The sequence below is a fragment of the Cibotium barometz genome, chromosome 26, assembly GCF_041138505.1.
Source record: "Cibotium barometz isolate CiBa-2024 chromosome 26, ASM4113850v1, whole genome shotgun sequence".
Classification (NCBI taxonomy): Eukaryota; Viridiplantae; Streptophyta; class Polypodiopsida; order Cyatheales; family Cibotiaceae; genus Cibotium; species Cibotium barometz.
In genome coordinates, this window is record NC_141071.1 from 19,675,551 (window position 1) to 19,692,656 (window position 17,106).

The following is a 17,106-nucleotide window of genomic DNA, read 5'->3' on the forward strand; positions in this document are numbered from 1 at the left end:
TGGATTACTCATTCTAGATTGGATGTTTACTTTTTTGTTTGTGTCTTGAGTTCATTTTCAGCTGACCCTCACAAATCCCACCTACCAGTGCATCCTGCACTATTTGAATAATTTTCTTGATCGGGGTATCTTCTATTGGTGGAAGGGGGATCGGTTAGTTGGCTATTCTGATTCTCACTAGGTTGGTGATATTAACACTCACCAATCGACTGCATGTTATTGGTTTACACGTGGTTCTGGTGCTATTTCCTTGAGTAGTAAAAAGCAACCCACTATTGCATTATCCTTCTCAAAGGGAGAATATCGTGTTGTTTGTTCTACTGCAAAAACTGAGGTGATATGGCTTTGAGGTGTCTACATCTACTTCAACTACTATTGATCAGTTGTTTATCTACATTGATAGCCCCACTTTGACTTTCATCAACGTTCATCTCTTTCAGGTTTCATGCTTGGATTATAGATAGTAGCACAACTTCTCACACACTAATCATCATGATTGGTGTTCTTCCTTCTCTAAGCAACCAGGGGACATCAGTCTCGATGACTCTTTTACAATTTCCATCAAAGGTGCTGGTACTATTCCTATTTTATGCACCTCTACTTTGGCCTTGCATTCTACGTCTACAGATTCTGTGTTATGGCATGCATGCTTTTGCCACTTGAGCTTCTTTTATTTGCAATAGGCATATAAACATGGTTTGGTTGATGCTTAATCATCCATCAGTACCCCAGTTGGTGTGTGCACAACTATTTCTCCATGGCAAGCAACATCGATTACCTTTCCCTAAGGAGGCATCGCACATATCTACCAAACCACTCGAGCTTGTTCATGTAGACTTGTGTTGTCCTATGTCTACAAAATCTTTGAATAAGGCTCTTTACATATGATGATTATTGTTGACGCCTGACTACTCCAAGTATACTTGGGCTTTCTTTCTTCAGTCTAAGGATCAATCTTTATCCATATTTCATGATTGGAAAGTCAAAGTGGGAAAAACAATGGGACTCCAAGAAGGCAAAATCTTTGTGTATTGATAAAGGGAGAGAGTTTCTCTCACATGAGTTTGACAAGTATTTGAAGAATCTTTGCATTCGCGATGCTAGTTTACTACAACTTATCCTCCATCCTAGAATGGGTTTTTTGTGGATGTAAGAATTAGTCTGTCATTGAGATGGGTCGAGGACTATACTTGAGCATAGTGGCTTGGCCAAGAAATTATAGGCTGAGGCATCAGCTATTGGAGTTCACATTTGGAATAGATTGCCTACATCAGTTGTACCATAGGTAAAACTCGTATGAGGCATTATTGGGCATCAAACCCTCTTGTGCTTATCTCCCAATATTTGGTTGCAAGGCTTATGTGCATGTAACTAAAGAGCATCACTCTAAGTTGGATTCTAAATCCATGCCGCACATTTTCCATGGGTATAATTCTATATCCAAGGCCTATGAACTTTGGGATCCTGCAACTACAACCTACTAGCCATCATCAATCATGATGTTATGATGTTATTTTTGATGAGTGTCCTTCATGTACCTTATAAGAGTGAGCTTCTTCCTCTACCTTCAACTTCATCTCCGGGTCCTTCTCCTTTACCTCAGCCTTCTACTTTGGCTGCTCCTCTGCCTCTTGTCTCAGCTCCTCTACCACCTTTGGTTTCAAAGGGGGCTTCTTTAGATTCAAATATAGAGGTTATTGAGGAGGATCCTCACCAAGAGGGTTCCTCGTTGGTTATATGAGACTATGAAAGATTCAGGCCTTCGTCAATTTCCTAAATCTAGTGGAAGCCATTCTCATCATGTTACTCGGTCTAAAAGCATGTTGTTGAGGATAATCACTTTCTGAATTTTGCCTTGATGTCTACCATTCTTCCTTCACCTCTACTGAGCCTTCCTCTCTGAGGAGACACTTTCTTCTCCACCTTGGATTATTACTATGCGCAGACAGAGCTTGATTCCATTAAGCACAATAGTACTTGGGTTCTTGTACCACGTCCACCTCAATGCAAGGTAATCAAAGTTCGTTGGGTCTATAAGAACAAATATTATGACGATGGAACTTTAGACAAACACGAAGAACATCTTGTTGTGAAGGGCTACTCCTAGAGAGTTAGTGTTGATTTTGATGAGGCTTTTATTCCTACAGTGTCGATTACTACCATTAGGATTATTTTGGCTCTTCTTACCCATCATGGGTGGCCTATTTTATAGATGGATGTCAAATCTGCTCTTCTTAATGGTGACCTTTAAGAGGAGGTCTATGTTGAGCAACCACTTGATATTGTTGTTGCAAAAAGAAAAGAGCATATTGTGTACCAACTTTGTAAAGATCTATATGGATTGAAGTAGGCTCATCGTGTGTGGTACTAGTGCATTGACACCTTCTTTCTGAAGATTGGTCATTGGTGGTTGGTCTTTGGTGATCACATTCATGTTCCAATCTTTACATTTTTGTTAAAGATGGTCTTATTTGTTAAAGATGGTCTTATTTGTCATTATCATTGTGTATGTGGATGGCTTGATCTTTATAGGAAGTCATAAGAGTTGGATTTTGTTTGTCATGGTGGCTGATCTTAGCCATGAGTTTGAGTTGATCAACCTTGAGTTCTTCATTTTTCCTTGGTTTTGAAGTTTGGTAGACTCCTCAGGGTATTTTTCTCTCTCAACGCAAGTATTGCAAAGGAGATTCTATAGCATTTCAAGGTGCATGGTTCCATCTCTTCTTCGATGGACCCTAATGCTAAGATTTGCTTCACCACCATGTGATCATGCTCTATAGAGGTAGATTGTCAAATCTTTGATTTGGATTACTCATTCTAGATTGGATGTTTACTTTTTTGTTTGTGTCTTGAGTTCATTTTCAGCTGACCCTCACAAATCCCACCTACCAGTGCATCCTGCACTATTTGAATAATTTTCTTGATCGGGGTATCTTCTATTGGTGGAAGGGGGATCGGTTAGTTGGCTATTCTGATTCTCACTAGGTTGGTGATATTAACACTCACCAATCGACTGCATGTTATTGGTTTACACGTGGTTCTGGTGCTATTTCCTTGAGTAGTAAAAAGCAACCCACTATTGCATTATCCTTCTCAAAGGGAGAATATCGTGTTGTTTGTTCTACTGCAAAAACTGAGGTGATATGGCTTTGAGGTGTCTACATCTACTTCAACTACTATTGATCAGTTGTTTATCTACATTGATAGCCCCACTTTGACTTTCATCAACGTTCATCTCTTTCAGGTTTCATGCTTGGATTATAGATAGTAGCACAACTTCTCACACACTAATCATCATGATTGGTGTTCTTCCTTCTCTAAGCAACCAGGGGACATCAGTCTCGATGACTCTTTTACAATTTCCATCAAAGGTGCTGGTACTATTCCTATTTTATGCACCTCTACTTTGGCCTTGCATTCTACGTCTACAGATTCTGTGTTATGGCATGCATGCTTTTGCCACTTGAGCTTCTTTTATTTGCAATAGGCATATAAACATGGTTTGGTTGATGCTTAATCATCCATCAGTACCCCAGTTGGTGTGTGCACAACTATTTCTCCATGGCAAGCAACATCGATTACCTTTCCCTAAGGAGGCATCGCACATATCTACCAAACCACTCGAGCTTGTTCATGTAGACTTGTGTTGTCCTATGTCTACAAAATCTTTGAATAAGGCTCTTTACATATGATGATTATTGTTGACGCCTGACTACTCCAAGTATACTTGGGCTTTCTTTCTTCAGTCTAAGGATCAATCTTTATCCATATTTCATGATTGGAAAGTCAAAGTGGGAAAAACAATGGGACTCCAAGAAGGCAAAATCTTTGTGTATTGATAAAGGGAGAGAGTTTCTCTCACATGAGTTTGACAAGTATTTGAAGAATCTTTGCATTCGCGATGCTAGTTTACTACAACTTATCCTCCATCCTAGAATGGGTTTTTTGTGGATGTAAGAATTAGTCTGTCATTGAGATGGGTCGAGGACTATACTTGAGCATAGTGGCTTGGCCAAGAAATTATAGGCTGAGGCATCAGCTATTGGAGTTCACATTTGGAATAGATTGCCTACATCAGTTGTACCATAGGTAAAACTCGTATGAGGCATTATTGGGCATCAAACCCTCTTGTGCTTATCTCCCAATATTTGGTTGCAAGGCTTATGTGCATGTAACTAAAGAGCATCACTCTAAGTTGGATTCTAAATCCATGCCGCACATTTTCCATGGGTATAATTCTATATCCAAGGCCTATGAACTTTGGGATCCTGCAACTACAACCTACTAGCCATCATCAATCATGATGTTATGATGTTATTTTTGATGAGTGTCCTTCATGTACCTTATAAGAGTGAGCTTCTTCCTCTACCTTCAACTTCATCTCCGGGTCCTTCTCCTTTACCTCAGCCTTCTACTTTGGCTGCTCCTCTGCCTCTTGTCTCAGCTCCTCTACCACCTTTGGTTTCAAAGGGGGCTTCTTTAGATTCAAATATAGAGGTTATTGAGGAGGATCCTCACCAAGAGGGTTCCTCGTTGCTTATATGAGACTATGAAAGATTCAGGCCTTCGTCAATTTCCTAAATCTAGTGGAAGCCATTCTCATTATGTTACTCGGTCTAAAAGCATGTTGTTGAGGATAATCACTTTCTGAATTTTGCCTTGATGTCTACCATTCTTCCTTCACCTCTACTGAGCCTTCCTCTCTGAGGAGACACTTTCTTCTCCACCTTGGATTATTACTATGCGCAGACAGAGCTTGATTCCATTAAGCACAATAGTACTTGGGTTCTTGTACCACGTCCACCTCAATGCAAGGTAATCAAAGTTCGTTGGGTTTTGTTTGTCATGGTGGCTGATCTTAGCCATGAGTTTGAGTTGATCAACCTTGAGTTCTTCATTTTTCCTTGGTTTTGAAGTTTGGTAGACTCCTCAGGGTATTTTTCTCTCTCAACGCAAGTATTGCAAAGGAGATTCTATAGCATTTCAAGGTGCATGGTTCCATCTCTTCTTCGATGGACCCTAATGCTAAGATTTGCTTCACCACCATGTGATCATGCTCTATAGAGGTAGATTGTCAAATCTTTGATTTGGATTACTCATTCTAGATTGGATGTTTACTTTTTTGTTTGTGTCTTGAGTTCATTTTCAGCTGACCCTCACAAATCCCACCTACCAGTGCATCCTGCACTATTTGAATAATTTTCTTGATCGGGGTATCTTCTATTGGTGGAAGGGGGATCGGTTAGTTGGCTATTCTGATTCTCACTAGGTTGGTGATATTAACACTCACCAATCGACTGCATGTTATTGGTTTACACGTGGTTCTGGTGCTATTTCCTTGAGTAGTAAAAAGCAACCCACTATTGCATTATCCTTCTCAAAGGGAGAATATCGTGTTGTTTGTTCTACTGCAAAAACTGAGGTGATATGGCTTTGAGGTGTCTACATCTACTTCAACTACTATTGATCAGTTGTTTATCTACATTGATAGCCCCACTTTGACTTTCATCAACGTTCATCTCTTTCAGGTTTCATGCTTGGATTATAGATAGTAGCACAACTTCTCACACACTAATCATCATGATTGGTGTTCTTCCTTCTCTAAGCAACCAGGGGACATCAGTCTCGATGACTCTTTTACAATTTCCATCAAAGGTGCTGGTACTATTCCTATTTTATGCACCTCTACTTTGGCCTTGCATTCTACGTCTACAGATTCTGTGTTATGGCATGCATGCTTTTGCCACTTGAGCTTCTTTTATTTGCAATAGGCATATAAACATGGTTTGGTTGATGCTTAATCATCCATCAGTACCCCAGTTGGTGTGTGCACAACTATTTCTCCATGGCAAGCAACATCGATTACCTTTCCCTAAGGAGGCATCGCACATATCTACCAAACCACTCGAGCTTGTTCATGTAGACTTGTGTTGTCCTATGTCTACAAAATCTTTGAATAAGGCTCTTTACATATGATGATTATTGTTGACGCCTGACTACTCCAAGTATACTTGGGCTTTCTTTCTTCAGTCTAAGGATCAATCTTTATCCATATTTCATGATTGGAAAGTCAAAGTGGGAAAAACAATGGGACTCCAAGAAGGCAAAATCTTTGTGTATTGATAAAGGGGGAGAGTTTCTCTCACATGAGTTTGACAAGTATTTGAAGAATCTTTGCATTCGCGATGCTAGTTTACTACAACTTATCCTCCATCCTAGAATGGGTTTTTTGTGGATGTAAGAATTAGTCTGTCATTGAGATGGGTCGAGGACTATACTTGAGCATAGTGGCTTGGCCAAGAAATTATAGGCTGAGGCATCAGCTATTGGAGTTCACATTTGGAATAGATTGCCTACATCAGTTGTACCATAGGTAAAACTCGTATGAGGCATTATTGGGCATCAAACCCTCTTGTGCTTATCTCCCAATATTTGGTTGCAAGGCTTATGTGCATGTAACTAAAGAGCATCACTCTAAGTTGGATTCTAAATCCATGCCGCACATTTTCCTTGGGTATAATTCTATATCCAAGGCCTATGAACTTTGGGGTCCTGCAACTACAATCTACTAGCCACCATCAATCATGATGTTATGATGTTATTTTGATGAGTGTCCTTCATGTACCTTATAAGAGTGAGCTTCTTCCTCTACCTTCAACTTCATCTCCGGGTCCTTCTCCTTTACCTCAGCCTTCTACTTTGGCTGCTCCTCTGCCTCTTGTCTCAGCTCCTCTACCACCTTTGGTTTCAAAGGGGTCTTCTTTAGATTCAAATATAGAGGTTATTGAGGAGGATCCTCACCAAGAGGGTTCCTCGTTGGTTATATGAGACTATGAAAGATTCAGGCCTTCGTCAATTTCCTAAATCTAGTGGAGGCCATTCTCATCATGTTACTCGGTCTAAAAGCATGTTGTTAAGGATAATCACTTTCTGAATTTTGCCTTGATGTCTACCATTCTTCCTTCACCTCTACTGAGCCTTCCTCTCTGAGGAGACACTTTCTTCTCGGCGCAGACAGAGCTTGATTCCATTAAGCACAATAGTACTTGGGTTCTTGTACCACGTCCACCTCAATGCAAGGTAATCAAAGTTCGTTGGGTCTATAAGAACAAGTATTATGACGATGGAACTTTAGACAAACACGAAGAACATCTTGTTGTGAAGGGCTACTCCTAGAGAGTTAGTGTTGATTTTGATGAGGCTTTTATTCCTACAGTGTCGATTACTACCATTAGGATTATTTTGGCTTTTCTTACCCATCATGGGTGGCCTATTTTATAGATGGATGTCAAATCTGCTCTTCTTAATGGTGACCTTTAAGAGGAGGTCTATGTTGAGCAACCACTTGATATTGTTGTTGCAAAAAGAAAAGAGCATATTGTGTACCAACTTTGTAAAGATCTATATGGATTGAAGTAGGCTCATCGTGTGTGGTACTAGTGCATTGACACCTTCTTTCTGAAGATTGGTCATTGGTGGTTGGTCTTTGGTGATCACATTCATGTTCCAATCTTTACATTTTTGTTAAAGATGGTCTTATTTGTTAAAGATGGTCTTATTTGTCATTATCATTGTGTATGTGGATGGCTTGATCTTTATAGGAAGTCATAAGAGTTGGATTTTGTTTGTCATGGTGGCTGATCTTAGCCATGAGTTTGAGTTGATCAACCTTGAGTTCTTCATTTTTCCTTGGTTTTGAAGTTTGGTAGACTCCTCAGGGTATTTTTCTCTCTCAACGCAAGTATTGCAAAGGAGATTCTATAGCATTTCAAGGTGCATGGTTCCATCTCTTCTTCGATGGACCCTAATGCTAAGATTTGCTTCACCACCATGTGATCATGCTCTATAGAGGTAGATTGTCAAATCTTTGATTTGGATTACTCATTCTAGATTGGATGTTTACTTTTTTGTTTGTGTCTTGAGTTCATTTTCAGCTGACCCTCACAAATCCCACCTGCCAGTGCATCCTGCACTATTTGAATAATTTTCTTGATCGGGGTATCTTCTATTGGTGGAAGGGGGATCGGTTAGTTGGCTATTCTGATTCTCACTAGGTTGGTGATATTAACACTCACCAATCGACTGCATGTTATTGGTTTACACGTGGTTCTGGTGCTATTTCCTTGAGTAGTAAAAAGCAACCCACTATTGCATTATCCTTCTCAAAGGGAGAATATCGTGTTGTTTGTTCTACTGCAAAAACTGAGGTGATATGGCTTTGAGGTGTCTACATCTACTTCAACTACTATTGATCAGTTGTTTATCTACATTGATAGCCCCACTTTGACTTTCATCAACGTTCATCTCTTTCAGGTTTCATGCTTGGATTATAGATAGTAGCACAACTTCTCACACACTAATCATCATGATTGGTGTTCTTCCTTCTCTAAGCAACCAGGGGACATCAGTCTCGATGACTCTTTTACAATTTCCATCAAAGGTGCTGGTACTATTCCTATTTTATGCACCTCTACTTTGGCCTTGCATTCTACGTCTACAGATTCTGTGTTATGGCATGCATGCTTTTGCCACTTGAGCTTCTTTTATTTGCAATAGGCATATAAACATGGTTTGGTTGATGCTTAATCATCCATCAGTACCCCAGTTGGTGTGTGCACAACTATTTCTCCATGGCAAGCAACATCGATTACCTTTCCCTAAGGAGGCATCGCACATATCTACCAAACCACTCGAGCTTGTTCATGTAGACTTGTGTTGTCCTATGTCTACAAAATCTTTGAATAAGGCTCTTTACATATGATGATTATTGTTGACGCCTGACTACTCCAAGTATACTTGGGCTTTCTTTCTTCAGTCTAAGGATCAATCTTTATCCATATTTCATGATTGGAAAGTCAAAGTGGGAAAAACAATGGGACTCCAAGAAGGCAAAATCTTTGTGTATTGATAAAGGGGGAGAGTTTCTCTCACATGAGTTTGACAAGTATTTGAAGAATCTTTGCATTCGCGATGCTAGTTTACTACAACTTATCCTCCATCCTAGAATGGGTTTTTTGTGGATGTAAGAATTAGTCTGTCATTGAGATGGGTCGAGGACTATACTTGAGCATAGTGGCTTGGCCAAGAAATTATAGGCTGAGGCATCAGCTATTGGAGTTCACATTTGGAATAGATTGCCTACATCAGTTGTACCATAGGTAAAACTCGTATGAGGCATTATTGGGCATCAAACCCTCTTGTGCTTATCTCCCAATATTTGGTTGCAAGGCTTATGTGCATGTAACTAAAGAGCATCACTCTAAGTTGGATTCTAAATCCATGCCGCACATTTCCCTTGGGTATAATTCTATATCCAAGGCCTATGAACTTTGGGGTCCTGCAACTACAATCTACTAGCCACCATCAATCATGATGTTATGATGTTATTTTTGATGAGTGTCCTTCATGTACCTTATAAGAGTGAGCTTCTTCCTCTACCTTCAACTTCATCTCCGGGTCCTTCTCCTTTACCTCAGCCTTCTACTTTGGCTGCTCCTCTGCCTCTTGTCTCAGCTCCTCTACCACCTTTGGTTTCAAAGGGGCCTTCTTTAGATTCAAATATAGAGGTTATTGAGGAGGATCCTCACCAAGAGGGTTCCTCGTTGGTTATATGAGACTATGAAAGATTCAGGCCTTCGTCAATTTCCTAAATCTAGTGGAGGCCATTCTCATCATGTTACTCGGTCTAAAAGCATGTTGTTGAGGATAATCACTTTCTGAATTTTGCCTTGATGTCTACCATTCTTCCTTCACCTCTACTGAGCCTTCCTCTCTGAGGAGACACTTTCTTCTCGGCGCAGACAGAGCTTGATTCCATTAAGCACAATAGTACTTGGGTTCTTGTACCACGTCCACCTCAATGCAAGGTAATCAAAGTTCGTTGGGTCTATAAGAACAAGTATTATGACGATGGAACTTTAGACAAACACGAAGAACATCTTGTTGTGAAGGGCTACTCCTAGAGAGTTAGTGTTGATTTTGATGAGGCTTTTATTCCTACAGTGTCGATTACTACCATTAGGATTATTTTGGCTCTTCTTACCCATCATGGGTGGCCTATTTTATAGATGGATGTCAAATCTGCTCTTCTTAATGGTGACCTTCAAGAGGAGGTCTATGTTGAGCAACCACTTGATATTGTTGTTGCAAAAAGAAAAGAGCATATTGTGTACCAACTTTGTAAAGATCTATATGGATTGAAGTAGGCTCATCGTGTGTGGTACTAGTGCATCGAAACCTTCTTTCTGAAGATTGGTCATTGGTGGTTGGTCTTTGGTGATCACATTCATGTTCCAATCTTTACATTTTTGTTAATGATGGTCTTATTTGTTAAAGATGGTCTTATTTGTCATTATCATTGTGTATGTGGATGGCTTGATCTTTATAGGAAGTCATAAGAGTTGGATTTTGTTTGTCATGGTGGCTGATCTTAGCCATGAGTTTGAGTTGATCAACCTTGAGTTCTTCATTTTTCCTTGGTTTTGAAGTTTGGTAGACTCCTCAGGGTATTTTTCTCTCTCAACGCAAGTATTGCAAAGGAGATTTTATAGCATTTCAAGGTGCATGGTTCCATCTCTTCTTCGATGGACCCTAATGCTAAGATTTGCTTCACCACCATGTGATCATGCTCTATAGAGGTAGATTGTCAAATCTTTGATTTGGATTACTCATTCTAGATTGGATGTTTACTTTTTTGTTTGTGTCTTGAGTTCATTTTCAGCTGACCCTCACAAATCCCACCTGCCAGTGCATCCTGCACTATTTGAATAATTTTCTTGATCGGGGTATCTTCTATTGGTGGAAGGGGGATCGGTTAGTTGGCTATTCTGATCCTCACTTGGTTGGTGATATTAACACTCACCAATCGACTGCATGTTATTGGTTTACACGTGGTTCTGGTGCTATTTCCTTGAGTAGTAAAAAGCAACCCACTATTGCATTATCCTCCTCAAAGGCAGAATATCGTGTTGTTTGTTCTACTGCAAAAACTGAGGTGATATGGCTTTGAGGTGTCTACATCTACTTCAACTACTATTGATCAGTTGTTTATCTACATTGATAGCCCCACTTTGACTTTCATCAACGTTCATCTCTTTCAGGTTTCATGCTTGGATTATAGATAGTAGCACAACTTCTCACACACTAATCATCATGATTGGTGTTCTTCCTTCTCTAAGCAACCAGGGGACATCAGTCTCGATGACTCTTTTACAATTTCCATCAAAGGTGCTGGTACTATTCCTATTTTATGCACCTCTACTTTGGCCTTGCATTCTACGTCTACAGATTCTGTGTTATGGCATGCATGATTTTGCCACTTGAGCTTCTTTTATTTGCAATAGGCATATAAACATGGTTTGGTTGATGCTTAATCATCCATCAGTACCCCAGTTGGTGTGTGCACAACTATTTCTCCATGGCAAGCAACATCGATTACCTTTCCCTAAGGAGGCATCGCACATATCTACCAAACCACTCGAGCTTGTTCATGTAGACTTGTGTTGTCCTATGTCTACAAAATCTTTGAATAAGGCTCTTTACATATGATGATTATTGTTGACGCCTGACTACTCCAAGTATACTTGGGCTTTCTTTCTTCAGTCTAAGGATCAATCTTTATCCATATTTCATGATTGGAAAGTCAAAGTGGGAAAAACAATGGGACTCCAAGAAGGCAAAATCTTTGTGTATTGATAAAGGGAGAGAGTTTCTCTCACATGAGTTTGACAAGTATTTGAAGAATCTTTGCATTCGCGATGCTAGTTTACTACAACTTATCCTCCATCCTAGAATGGGTTTTTTGTGGATGTAAGAATTAGTCTGTCATTGAGATGGGTCGAGGACTATACTTGAGCATAGTGGCTTGGCCAAGAAATTATAGGCTGAGGCATCAGCTATTGGAGTTCACATTTGGAATAGATTGCCTACATCAGTTGTACCATAGGTAAAACTCGTATGAGGCATTATTGGGCATCAAACCCTCTTGTGCTTATCTCCCAATATTTGGTTGCAAGGCTTATGTGCATGTAACTAAAGAGCATCACTCTAAGTTGGATTCTAAATCCATGCCGCACATTTTCCATGGGTATAATTCTATATCCAAGGCCTATGAACTTTGGGATCCTGCAACTACAACCTACTAGCCATCATCAATCATGATGTTATGATGTTATTTTTGATGAGTGTCCTTCATGTACCTTATAAGAGTGAGCTTCTTCCTCTACCTTCAACTTCATCTCCGGGTCCTTCTCCTTTACCTCAGCCTTCTACTTTGGCTGCTCCTCTGCCTCTTGTCTCAGCTCCTCTACCACCTTTGGTTTCAAAGGGGGCTTCTTTAGATTCAAATATAGAGGTTATTGAGGAGGATCCTCACCAAGAGGGTTCCTCGTTGGTTATATGAGACTATGAAAGATTCAGGCCTTCGTCAATTTCCTAAATCTAGTGGAAGCCATTCTCATCATGTTACTCGGTCTAAAAGCATGTTGTTGAGGATAATCACTTTCTGAATTTTGCCTTGATGTCTACCATTCTTCCTTCACCTCTACTGAGCCTTCCTCTCTGAGGAGACACTTTCTTCTCCACCTTGGATTATTACTATGCGCAGACAGAGCTTGATTCCATTAAGCACAATAGTACTTGGGTTCTTGTACCACGTCCACCTCAATGCAAGGTAATCAAAGTTCGTTGGGTCTATAAGAACAAATATTATGACGATGGAACTTTAGACAAACACGAAGAACATCTTGTTGTGAAGGGCTACTCCTAGAGAGTTAGTGTTGATTTTGATGAGGCTTTTATTCCTACAGTGTCGATTACTACCATTAGGATTATTTTGGCTCTTCTTACCCATCATGGGTGGCCTATTTTATAGATGGATGTCAAATCTGCTCTTCTTAATGGTGACCTTTAAGAGGAGGTCTATGTTGAGCAACCACTTGATATTGTTGTTGCAAAAAGAAAAGAGCATATTGTGTACCAACTTTGTAAAGATCTATATGGATTGAAGTAGGCTCATCGTGTGTGGTACTAGTGCATTGACACCTTCTTTCTGAAGATTGGTCATTGGTGGTTGGTCTTTGGTGATCACATTCATGTTCCAATCTTTACATTTTTGTTAAAGATGGTCTTATTTGTTAAAGATGGTCTTATTTGTCATTATCATTGTGTATGTGGATGGCTTGATCTTTATAGGAAGTCATAAGAGTTGGATTTTGTTTGTCATGGTGGCTGATCTTAGCCATGAGTTTGAGTTGATCAACCTTGAGTTCTTCATTTTTCCTTGGTTTTGAAGTTTGGTAGACTCCTCAGGGTATTTTTCTCTCTCAACGCAAGTATTGCAAAGGAGATTCTATAGCATTTCAAGGTGCATGGTTCCATCTCTTCTTCGATGGACCCTAATGCTAAGATTTGCTTCACCACCATGTGATCATGCTCTATAGAGGTAGATTGTCAAATCTTTGATTTGGATTACTCATTCTAGATTGGATGTTTACTTTTTTGTTTGTGTCTTGAGTTCATTTTCAGCTGACCCTCACAAATCCCACCTACCAGTGCATCCTGCACTATTTGAATAATTTTCTTGATCGGGGTATCTTCTATTGGTGGAAGGGGGATCGGTTAGTTGGCTATTCTGATTCTCACTAGGTTGGTGATATTAACACTCACCAATCGACTGCATGTTATTGGTTTACACGTGGTTCTGGTGCTATTTCCTTGAGTAGTAAAAAGCAACCCACTATTGCATTATCCTTCTCAAAGGGAGAATATCGTGTTGTTTGTTCTACTGCAAAAACTGAGGTGATATGGCTTTGAGGTGTCTACATCTACTTCAACTACTATTGATCAGTTGTTTATCTACATTGATAGCCCCACTTTGACTTTCATCAACGTTCATCTCTTTCAGGTTTCATGCTTGGATTATAGATAGTAGCACAACTTCTCACACACTAATCATCATGATTGGTGTTCTTCCTTCTCTAAGCAACCAGGGGACATCAGTCTCGATGACTCTTTTACAATTTCCATCAAAGGTGCTGGTACTATTCCTATTTTATGCACCTCTACTTTGGCCTTGCATTCTACGTCTACAGATTCTGTGTTATGGCATGCATGCTTTTGCCACTTGAGCTTCTTTTATTTGCAATAGGCATATAAACATGGTTTGGTTGATGCTTAATCATCCATCAGTACCCCAGTTGGTGTGTGCACAACTATTTCTCCATGGCAAGCAACATCGATTACCTTTCCCTAAGGAGGCATCGCACATATCTACCAAACCACTCGAGCTTGTTCATGTAGACTTGTGTTGTCCTATGTCTACAAAATCTTTGAATAAGGCTCTTTACATATGATGATTATTGTTGACGCCTGACTACTCCAAGTATACTTGGGCTTTCTTTCTTCAGTCTAAGGATCAATCTTTATCCATATTTCATGATTGGAAAGTCAAAGTGGGAAAAACAATGGGACTCCAAGAAGGCAAAATCTTTGTGTATTGATAAAGGGAGAGAGTTTCTCTCACATGAGTTTGACAAGTATTTGAAGAATCTTTGCATTCGCGATGCTAGTTTACTACAACTTATCCTCCATCCTAGAATGGGTTTTTTGTGGATGTAAGAATTAGTCTGTCATTGAGATGGGTCGAGGACTATACTTGAGCATAGTGGCTTGGCCAAGAAATTATAGGCTGAGGCATCAGCTATTGGAGTTCACATTTGGAATAGATTGCCTACATCAGTTGTACCATAGGTAAAACTCGTATGAGGCATTATTGGGCATCAAACCCTCTTGTGCTTATCTCCCAATATTTGGTTGCAAGGCTTATGTGCATGTAACTAAAGAGCATCACTCTAAGTTGGATTCTAAATCCATGCCGCACATTTTCCATGGGTATAATTCTATATCCAAGGCCTATGAACTTTGGGATCCTGCAACTACAACCTACTAGCCATCATCAATCATGATGTTATGATGTTATTTTTGATGAGTGTCCTTCATGTACCTTATAAGAGTGAGCTTCTTCCTCTACCTTCAACTTCATCTCCGGGTCCTTCTCCTTTACCTCAGCCTTCTACTTTGGCTGCTCCTCTGCCTCTTGTCTCAGCTCCTCTACCACCTTTGGTTTCAAAGGGGGCTTCTTTAGATTCAAATATAGAGGTTATTGAGGAGGATCCTCACCAAGAGGGTTCCTCGTTGGTTATATGAGACTATGAAAGATTCAGGCCTTCGTCAATTTCCTAAATCTAGTGGAAGCCATTCTCATCATGTTACTCGGTCTAAAAGCATGTTGTTGAGGATAATCACTTTCTGAATTTTGCCTTGATGTCTACCATTCTTCCTTCACCTCTACTGAGCCTTCCTCTCTGAGGAGACACTTTCTTCTCCACCTTGGATTATTACTATGCGCAGACAGAGCTTGATTCCATTAAGCACAATAGTACTTGGGTTCTTGTACCACGTCCACCTCAATGCAAGGTAATCAAAGTTCGTTGGGTCTATAAGAACAAATATTATGACGATGGAACTTTAGACAAACACGAAGAACATCTTGTTGTGAAGGGCTACTCCTAGAGAGTTAGTGTTGATTTTGATGAGGCTTTTATTCCTACAGTGTCGATTACTACCATTAGGATTATTTTGGCTCTTCTTACCCATCATGGGTGGCCTATTTTATAGATGGATGTCAAATCTGCTCTTCTTAATGGTGACCTTTAAGAGGAGGTCTATGTTGAGCAACCACTTGATATTGTTGTTGCAAAAAGAAAAGAGCATATTGTGTACCAACTTTGTAAAGATCTATATGGATTGAAGTAGGCTCATCGTGTGTGGTACTAGTGCATTGACACCTTCTTTCTGAAGATTGGTCATTGGTGGTTGGTCTTTGGTGATCACATTCATGTTCCAATCTTTACATTTTTGTTAAAGATGGTCTTATTTGTTAAAGATGGTCTTATTTGTCATTATCATTGTGTATGTGGATGGCTTGATCTTTATAGGAAGTCATAAGAGTTGGATTTTGTTTGTCATGGTGGCTGATCTTAGCCATGAGTTTGAGTTGATCAACCTTGAGTTCTTCATTTTTCCTTGGTTTTGAAGTTTGGTAGACTCCTCAGGGTATTTTTCTCTCTCAACGCAAGTATTGCAAAGGAGATTCTATAGCATTTCAAGGTGCATGGTTCCATCTCTTCTTCGATGGACCCTAATGCTAAGATTTGCTTCACCACCATGTGATCATGCTCTATAGAGGTAGATTGTCAAATCTTTGATTTGGATTACTCATTCTAGATTGGATGTTTACTTTTTTGTTTGTGTCTTGAGTTCATTTTCAGCTGACCCTCACAAATCCCACCTACCAGTGCATCCTGCACTATTTGAATAATTTTCTTGATCGGGGTATCTTCTATTGGTGGAAGGGGGATCGGTTAGTTGGCTATTCTGATTCTCACTAGGTTGGTGATATTAACACTCACCAATCGACTGCATGTTATTGGTTTACACGTGGTTCTGGTGCTATTTCCTTGAGTAGTAAAAAGCAACCCACTATTGCATTATCCTTCTCAAAGGGAGAATATCGTGTTGTTTGTTCTACTGCAAAAACTGAGGTGATATGGCTTTGAGGTGTCTACATCTACTTCAACTACTATTGATCAGTTGTTTATCTACATTGATAGCCCCACTTTGACTTTCATCAACGTTCATCTCTTTCAGGTTTCATGCTTGGATTATAGATAGTAGCACAACTTCTCACACACTAATCATCATGATTGGTGTTCTTCCTTCTCTAAGCAACCAGGGGACATCAGTCTCGATGACTCTTTTACAATTTCCATCAAAGGTGCTGGTACTATTCCTATTTTATGCACCTCTACTTTGGCCTTGCATTCTACGTCTACAGATTCTGTGTTATGGCATGCATGCTTTTGCCACTTGAGCTTCTTTTATTTGCAATAGGCATATAAACATGGTTTGGTTGATGCTTAATCATCCATCAGTACCCCAGTTGGTGTGTGCACAACTATTTCTCCATGGCAAGCAACATCGATTACCTTTCCCTAAGGAGGCATCGCACATATCTACCAAACCACTCGAGCTTGTTCATGTAGACTT